At 34.5% G+C, this 9,546-nt stretch overlaps 1 long non-coding RNA gene across 11 annotated transcripts; it reads right to left on the minus strand.

The window, feature by feature from the left end:
- Window positions 1-537: 537 nt before the first annotated feature.
- On the minus strand, window positions 538-8,333 carry LOC131650475 (uncharacterized). Of its 11 annotated transcripts, none has more exons than XR_009298282.1 (14): window positions 8,103-8,333; window positions 7,836-8,006; window positions 7,610-7,697; window positions 7,266-7,320; window positions 6,316-7,123; window positions 5,775-6,206; window positions 5,629-5,654; window positions 5,347-5,457; window positions 5,125-5,252; window positions 4,745-4,963; window positions 4,351-4,542; window positions 4,109-4,185; window positions 1,537-3,696; window positions 538-1,235 (listed from the first exon to the last, which is right to left on the minus strand). It is a non-coding gene; the product is annotated as an uncharacterized LOC131650475 (long non-coding RNA). The 11 variants fall into 11 exon arrangements; XR_009298288.1 differs by having other exon boundaries at window positions 6,316-6,613; window positions 6,772-7,123; window positions 7,836-8,333; XR_009298281.1 differs by having other exon boundaries at window positions 6,316-6,674; window positions 6,772-7,123; window positions 7,836-8,333.
- Window positions 8,334-9,546: the final 1,213 nt, after the last annotated feature.

The raw sequence follows: 9,546 nt of genomic DNA on the forward strand, positions 1-9,546 counted from the left end.
GTTAGAGGTTATCATAAAGAAAAATGGTATGAAAAACAAAAAGTTATTTTTAAAGTATTGGGCCTAAATGTTTGTAAAAATATGTTGGGCCTAATTTGATAACCCAATTTAATAATATTTGATAGTTAAATTTTGTTGGATTAATAGGGTTATAATCTTTAATTATATTGGGTAAATAAAGTCATTAAGAAAAGAAAGATAATTAAACTGGTAAATAATATATTTTAGAAAAATTAAAATATAATTAAAGTGATACACATATATTTTATAAATATTTCAAAGTACATATATTTAATTTTTAAAAAAAAATAATAATAATGGTATAACAAATGATAATTGTCAAACCCAGACTTTTTTATTGAAAGATAAATATTTTGACCCCATTATATAATGAATCCATGGATTTATAAAACAATATAAATATAGCAGGTTTTCCTTAAGAATAATAGTATTTATAGATTATAATAGCAGCACAATATGACAGTCATATATATGCATACTGAAGGCAGATAGTGCCTATCAATAAAAATTAAGTCAAAAAAAAAATCACACATATCATTAATTTGTGGTTATAGTGATGGTAGAATATGTGAGTATTAAATATACAGATTGGTTTCCTTTAATATAATTATTTAAATTAATTACATATGCTATTTAATAAGATAATAAATTTATTTAAACTGCAACAAATAAAACAGAGAGTACTCAACTACATTCAATATTCACCTCACTTGTTAAACTGATACACTTGTTCTCTTTTCGGCTTTTTTCTCGTCCTTAACATCCTTTTCCAGAAGCTTCGTCGTCCAGATTTCTTGGCAGGTAAAATGGCCAAAGAATTGACATTAACACTGTCATCATTACCTCTAACTCCTGTCAAAACTACAATCTTTTCGAGCGACTGCTTAAAGCCTTTTTCACTTGCTTTTCAAACCTTAGATTTTGCATCATCATCAGCAAGCATTTGATCCAAAAGAGACGGCCGGTTTTACATCTTCGTGTCTTTACCGGAAAGACTAACACTGGATGTATTTGTGATTATAGGACGACGATGAGCCGCAATAATGTTGTCGAAAAGGGACATATCCTTTTTCGCAGCCAATACCTTCAACTTCTTCTCAAGGATAAGGATGGTTTCTTGACACTGCTAACTTCTCTGAAGCTGCTGTTATCTCCCATTCCTAGAGGATTTGTAAACAAACCTCAAAACAATATTGCAATAGAGTTCGATTTTCCTAGTAAGGGAATAAAACAGATGAACTTAGAGTTCGCAGCGGGTTATTTTCTGATTAACATAATCATTCGAGTGCGTCCTTTTCATGTTGAGGATAAAAAAATTCATATGTGAGTATGATAATATTTAAATAATAAAGTAAGAGCCAAATGCTTCAAAACAATGTAGCACCGACACTTTTAAAAAAAGCGTGTCCGTGCCAGTGTCGTGTTTCCAGTGTGTACGTGCTTCATTACTTCAAAATCATATTACAGTGTTGAACATAGTTATAGAATATATTAAAGGATTAGATTAATTATTACCTTTCAAGCTGAAGCTAAAGTTGAACAAATTTTGTGTCTAATTCTTCACAATAGAGATTCTTTGTCCAGTTCCACCTCTAATTCCAAAATCTTGTGATAAGCCTCATTTAGTTCGGTTTCTGTAAGCTCGGTGTCATGATCTCTATTTAAGGATCTTTCGTTTTGTATTCGATCTTCAAGTCTTTTATTGGACTCCTTTAACGTTTGTAACTCAAATCTCAAGCTGGCAATAGTTTTCTCTAATTCCTGAAATCGTTTCGTATCTGTGACTGTTCCAATTTCAGATTCATTTTCACTCCGCGTCTCATCCCAATCAAATTGTTTTTTAATTTTATCCTCCATACTTGAAACATCATGAATTGAAAAACAATGATTGATAATCCATTCCAAGGTTGTAGTTAGTTATATGCCAAAATTTCCATGATCAGCCTTAGCATTCAGTAAACTGTAACAGGCATTGAGAAATTTCTGTAATACATCACTGAGATCAGATGTTTTTCACTGAAAAAGATGGACCATGTAATCGACTTGCAGGCTGCTTCAATTCATACATGGCTTTTGGATTAGAGACATCTAGAAAAAAAATTATTACTTATAAATGCGTTAACTCAAATATAAACTTATTAGCTTTTAAAACTATTTTCTACCACAAACAAATGACTCTTAGTAATAAAAGCAGGCAACACCCGTTTAGTAGACTGGTAACACTTAATGGTATCTGGTTTTTGTCCATGCATGTTCGTTTTGGAGAACAACTCCATGGCATCACTTGACTTTCCAGCTTGCAAACAGACAACCTGATATCATAGAATTCCATGTGATTTGTGGCTTTTCTCTTATTGTAAAACAAAGTCAAACTGTTTCTATCTCGTCAAATCTAGAATACAAACTTATTAGCCCATTTTCAACTAAATAATCATTAGACAACCCGCTCTTTATACCATAACCGTGGAAAGCACATCCAATAGAAAAATGTGAAGGACATGTAATTCCATGAAGGACACCTATCAATGCATTGCAATTGCATCTGGTTTTATATCTAACTTCATAGTTTGGATAAAACACTCCATCGCAGACTCTATATCACATTTTCAGAACAGCTAGAGATTATAGCTGTTAACGTAATCAACTCTTTTGTGGGATAGTATTTGTAAATCTGTTTTGCCATATATGTGAACCCTTGCTTTGCATATAGAGAAGCCAACGAAGTAAGAACATAAGCATCATTGTCAAAGCCACATTTCACAACATAACAATCAGTGTTGTCAAAATCGCGAGGAAGAACATTTTCCAAACTCGAGAATCCAGAACAGTTTCATCGGCTTGCTCAGACCATAATTCAGAACTGGTTCAGATCTTCGGGGAAGTAATCTCCAGCCCAGTCGTTTGAGATCTTCACTCAATGTCAGAGATAATCATATGGATGAATTTGACATGTTATCTGATTATGATCAACAACAACAGCTCAAATTGATGTCCCTATTTCATACTTTTATATGAACAGCTGAACACATGATTTTAAAGAGTAATTCTCTGTGCCGACTCTGTAACTCTAAAATTATCTAATTGTGTAACCACTCATCCATCAAAGTTTGTGTCGGGATTAGGAAAATCTCTTGGCTGGCTTGACCAATACGCTCATTGTATCATTCAGTCGTGTCGTCGAAAATACACGCTACTGGTTTGGAGATTGCAGAGTCTAGTTAGGGTATTCAGTCGTGCCATCGAAAATACACGCTACAACAGTTAGAAGATACATAACATTTGGCTTCAAAATTTGTAGTTATGCCAATGAATCCTGGTGTTTCTCTCCCTGATACAACTGATAAGGTTTTGACTGATGTTTCAGATTATAGAAGATTGATTGACAGGTTTATGTATTTAACCATTTCCATACTTGACATTGCTTATGCAGTGAATAAATTGAGAGTATTCTTCACATAAAGATATAGTATAATTGAAAAGAAATTGCAAAATCATATAATACCTGATGTACCAGAAGAATCAGCAATCAAATTGTTATTGTGTAGATTTCTAGTTTCTTGATCTTGAAAGCATGGAGAATCATGAGGAGCAGCAAAACCAAGCCAAGTGTGATATATGAGAACAATTTCCTCTCACCAACTGGAGGACTTGATGCCAGAGCGGAATTTCCTAGAGCTAAACAAAAAGTAAATTCAATAATTATGTAATATATCATTGACTGTAATAAATAAAAGTATAAGAATTTAAGAAGCTTTTGTTCAAATCATGTGCAGTGTTGCTACGGCTGGTCCCCATCGCCAAAAGTACTGCAAATCTCATGGCTTCTGCGTAAGCCCTTATCTGATCTAAATTGGAAATTTTAATAATATTATGAAATATAAAATATAATTATTGTTATAGAATCATTCGATTTTGATCTAATGTCTAATGTGTCTGATGTCGTCAGCTTTCCCTCTCTGAAGGTTCTCACTCTACTCATTCCCTTCTCATTGTTCCCATATATCACACTTTCATTCCTAATAATCTATCATATAAGCTCTTTTGATTTGGATCTTCATGAAACTCCTCCACTGGTCTGTCACCTTACCAGCAAATATATCGTCATCTGAAAGCCCTGCCAGAGCCAACTCATGTTGTGGTAGATACACTCTTCCTCTCCTTGCACTGTTGGAAAAATAAACATGTCATAAGAATGCTGAATCCAAAATGAAATGCAGGATCATTGTTTTAATCAAATAGAGATCCAATATCACGGTACAACTTTCGTATTGATTTAAAGTATTGATTTAAGAGTATACTTTTCATGTATTGGAAGAGATTTGTGCGCACCTGTATCAGTCAGGCTTGAGTTTTCGAAGAACAATCTCCTCAGGTAGGAGCGTATGCATTCTGTAAACACTTGTGAGTCCTTCGGTAAGTGAATAAGGTACTCCATGATCTCGCGGCTTCTTAACATCGACTAATTCATACCAAAAAATGTTTCCGAATAAATCTTTGATTTTCTTCCCAAAAAATCCATACCTGCCAAAGGAATATAAAAGGTTTCACTATTTTTGTATAGATGATTTTTTTAGTCTCCTTCAAAGTACATGTTTCTGCAATATAAGTTTCAAAGAGTTCACGTTTGTAATACATAAGACCAAATATAAAAAAGTTTATTGACTTGTAACTGGCTTTCCAGCCCAGAAAAACCCATTGACATATTGGTTCTAAAGTTACTTACATTTTTATCAATAAATATCAGTTTGTGGTTACGACGCACCAATATGGCCAACAGCAACAGGGTTCATCAGTATTGAATTTTACCACTGCGACATTAGTCCCTGAATATTCAGCGGCCTTTGTATTGAAATCCCCAATTCTCTCTCGATTGCATTTTCCCTCCTCACTTCTTCCTCCAATTCCATCCTCCGCAAAAAATGATCGCAAATCGAATCATAGTCTGAAATACAGATAATCAACACAACAATAATTATGTAATAGAGAATCGAACAGAAGAGGAATTCAAAAAATAAAGAGAGAGCTAGAGAAGTCAGTTTTTAAAACAAATATATGTTAGCAGTAAGCATAATAAACATTAAAGAACTTCTATTCTAGAGTTACCTATCCATCATTACAACTTGTGCATATCTGCATATTAAAATGAATAATCTCTGCATCAGAAAATTCTGCTATTTCGCAAACATGCTTCGGTTTTCGGTTTCTTCTCCGATTTCATTTTAGTCACAGCACTGTAAAATTCAAATATCCAATGTCATTCATCAACAATAATCGTCATGTTAAATCAATTTAGTTATTATCAGGGGTAGGGTCACGGGGTTAAACCTGAGACATTCACTTGTTCTGGATAAACTCCAGCAGCTATCTCACCACTAAGCATCACACAGTCTGTTCCATCCAGAACTGCATTGGCAACATCAGTAGCTTCGAAGTTCCCTGCATCGTTAACAGTTTCAATAAGCCATAGCTCCATTAACATTCACCTTCAAAATCATCGATTAAAAAATATATAGAATTTTGCAGTATACCAATGGTTTACACAAAATCATCGAGAGATGTGTTTGTGTTCCATTATAAATTTTATGTAATTTGAGGACAAAATCGTACCACTTGAAGTCCTGAAGAATCACAACCTGCAGAATTTATGAGAAACTGCAAACTTCAGTAGAAGATGAGTAGGAGTTTAGGAATAGGTTTAGCTAACAGGAAGCTAAAAATAGATGATAAACTTCATGACTGAAAGCTGCAATTACCATAGAAACAGGGACGATTCCATTCAGATTCAATTCAGCCCTTCTAATCTGTGTTGAGAACTATCACTGCCACACAAAAATGAATGCAAATTTATTTATCCTTGCTTTTTCTTGCATTCATATAGATAGGAAAATGAGTTGGTTTTCTTTTTTACATTCTTTGGAAAGAATATCAAGGAAAATTGAAAGTGGTGGTAGGGAAAGGTTTAGGAAAATTGGAAAACAAAATCAACATACCGATACAGCTGAGTAGGGATTGTCTCTGTAATGATATCATCCTCACTGATTACCTTTTTTTGCAATGGGAGCAAAACCACCAAAGAGGACCCAAAATTCACCTGAATTTAACTCAGTGTCTAACTTTCCATCATCTGCAATATGGAATAGTTTTTTTTCAAGTAACAAACAAAGAATAGTGAACGAAGGTGTGCTCTGCAAAATAGAAGAAAAAACTAAATCAATATTATATATTCTCCAAGCAGATTAGAGAAATCAAAATTAACAAAATATATTGTCATATGATATGTCAGTTTCTGTTTACCTCCTTGAGCTTGAACTATTATCTCATTGATGCGACGACGCTTAAAACCACCGTACGGGTTAAGGCACGGGTTAAGATGCACGTTGCATAATAATATTCATTCAAACACAAAAAAAATCAATCAAGAAGTAAATAACCATTCAAGAAAATATGCAAGAATACTTTAGAGTTTTGATTGAACCCAACACTGATTCTCCTCTTAGATTCTGATTTTCCAGTGCCAACATAAATCTCTCCATTGTTCCCATCATACGTCGTGGTTCCATAATTTCAATTCCAATAAACACAACACCTATAACTGTTCAGATTTTCAGAAAGCCCGTCGTTCGCCATAACCAACACATACAAATCATTAGAAACTGCACCGCCGACAGCAAATTAGTGAAAGAGAGAAAAGAATCGAGTGAGAAAGAGAGACAGAAAAAAATTATGGATTGGGGTTTATGAATTCCATACCTTGAGTTAGATCCATCCATGTTCGTTTCTTTCGATGCGTGAACTCGAAGTGACGCCACATTTTTACGTGATGCAGTAGAATTGTGTTCTTGTTGTCGCCGAGTTATTGTTGGGGGTGTTGTAGAGGTTGTTGATGATGATGATGAATATTATTCACAGTGGAGTTCGCGAAGGTGATTGAAATAACGTTGCAGAGTCACACTGTATTGCACAAACCTGTACATAATTGGAGGAACGACATATCCAAGTTCTTAAAGAACAACATCTATTAGAAGATGAAAACCTCCAAGAGAGTCAATTATGGTAATCGAACATATAAAACTCCCTGCAACAGCCATGACACCATAAATCCCTGAAACAAAACAACTCATTACAAATTTGGCAGAACAAATATCACACAGAATAAATCAACCTAAAATTAGGGTTTAAGGGAGGGTAAGTTAATAACAAAACCTAAACTAAAAAAGTCACACAAAATTCATTCCGAATCTTACCACCACCACAGTCGTTGACGGAAACACGTTGGTATCGCAGTAGCCACAGTAGTACCTACAATGCAAATGGAACAAATATTAATTCTTTTGTAGATTTGGTCTATAGTATATTTTTTAATAGAAATTAAGGCGAGTTTTGAACTAATATGGTATTATCTTTGTTAGGAATGTCCAAAGAGATTCTACTTAAAATCTAATGGACAGTTCTACAGGAATCTACAAAGAAATAAAACAATCATATTTGTTAGGAATGTGGGATGAATGGCAACTTGAAAAGGATGAATGGTAACATGAAAAAACTTACAGAATTAGGAGTGTTGTATTGCTGTTCTATCGATACAGACCTTACAATTTAGTCCACCCACGATTCCAATACCAGAGATTATGTGAGCAATTACAATGTAAACCCAATCCAATATGTGAAAGATTCCCCTGTAGATATTAAAATATAACAAAGCCATATTGAATTTAGATACAACACAACAACTACACAGTAAAAACAGAACAAAAGTAAAGAAGAGGAGAAAATCAAAATCGAGATTGGAGTCAAAACCACCGTAGACCACTCACCGTTTAATCAAACCCAACCACTGTGAAGGGTCATCAGAAAGCAAAACCAATCACCGCGAGCATCACCCTTCCGGCCAAGATTGACACAGCCGCAGACAACATACGTGAAGTTATCCATCATTGACGAACCTCAAGCAACACCGCCGTGAACAGGATAGGTTGCTTCTTTGTCTTCAGAATAGGAAGAATCTCAATTGTGTGAGGCAAAGTGAAAGGAATTTGGAGAAAATGGATCGTGAAAGAAGAAGAAGAATGGGCTGCACTAACATTTTTTGAACGGTTTTGGAATTTGGAAGAGTGTGGGATTAAGGACAGTTATGAGAATAGTGGAAATTGAATAATAGAAGCTGGGAGGGTGAAACTCCCACAGCAATAACTGCCGGCAGCCCACCATGCAGATGAATGATCAGAAAATCATGCTTAACCGCCAAAGCTGATGTGGAATTACCATGGAACAGATGCTGATGTGGATAGGCTAAGAATTGCTCAAATGGTAGACTTTTCTTATATGATAGATAGATGCTTGGTGAATATAATAATTATCAATGAAATGAATGGAAAAGTTAATTTTAGAGTAGTTTAGTATTTTTAGTGTAGTTTCTCTCTATTTCCCTTTGTTGGAACATCATGAATATATTCCAATATAGGGAGATGAATTGAAAAAGTTAAAGTCCCACATTGATGAATTGAAAAAGTTAAAGTCCCACATTGTATGTTAGTTGAAAAAACTCCTTAGTCCCACATTGCTTAGATTATAAATTTTGGATAGTTTACTTCATTATATAAGGAAGTCACTTGTTTCATTACAAAACACCCCAAAAACTTACTTTGAGTTTTTCCTTCCTCATTCTCATAACTCCGCGTCTTTCGAATTGTCGAAGCGCCAACTTCTCCCCCTTTCTTTCTACTCGTTGAATTTTCCGAGTACTTTCTTGAATTCTCCTTAGAGAATAATGTTAATTTCTCCTCGTTTGAGTTGAGAAATTATAAGTATAATTTTTTCTTGGATTCTCTTTAGAGAATTATTGAAATTTCTCTTGGTTTGAGAAATTACTACGACTGGTCATTATACCAGATACTAAGATGGTATGTATACCATATTTGAATGGTCTTAGTACCATCTGAGAGTGTATTTCTAGACCGATTATCTACCGTGCAAGTAGTAATCGTATAGTATAGAACTGGGCTGTTTTATCCTGGAGGCGTCGTGGTTATTAAGAGCTGCTTTGCATAATTTTGGCAGTACCGCGAAACGTCTTAAAGAAAGCGTACCGATCCGCGACTCGACCCGGTAATTTCTTTGGTGGCAAAATTGTTAAAATCGTGATCCAACAATTTTAAGACGTTTCGAATTGCCATGGCTACTGAAGAAATTATTGGTAGTTCTGCGGATACTTTCTTTGACAAACCGTTCATGTTTGAGAGATGTCACTTCAAATGTTGGCAACAAATGATGATTTTCTTCTTAATGTTGAAAAAGATAGCTAACATTTTGACCGAGGACATTTTGTTGCTCCTTTTGGATCAACCGAACAAACTAACTGTAAGAATCTGAGGATTCAAAAGGAACACGTAATAGTGCTGAAGTTGAATCTGCTGCACAGATAAAGCGAATAATTTACAGCTTAGGAAAGAAATCACTTTATAGAAAGAATGATTATGACATTCTGAATGAAATCGCAAATAATCTGTATGACTATTATAGTAATTG

The sequence above is a fragment of the Vicia villosa genome, linkage group LG2 (assembly GCF_029867415.1).
Source record: "Vicia villosa cultivar HV-30 ecotype Madison, WI linkage group LG2, Vvil1.0, whole genome shotgun sequence".
NCBI classification, from domain to species: domain Eukaryota; kingdom Viridiplantae; phylum Streptophyta; class Magnoliopsida; order Fabales; family Fabaceae; genus Vicia; species Vicia villosa.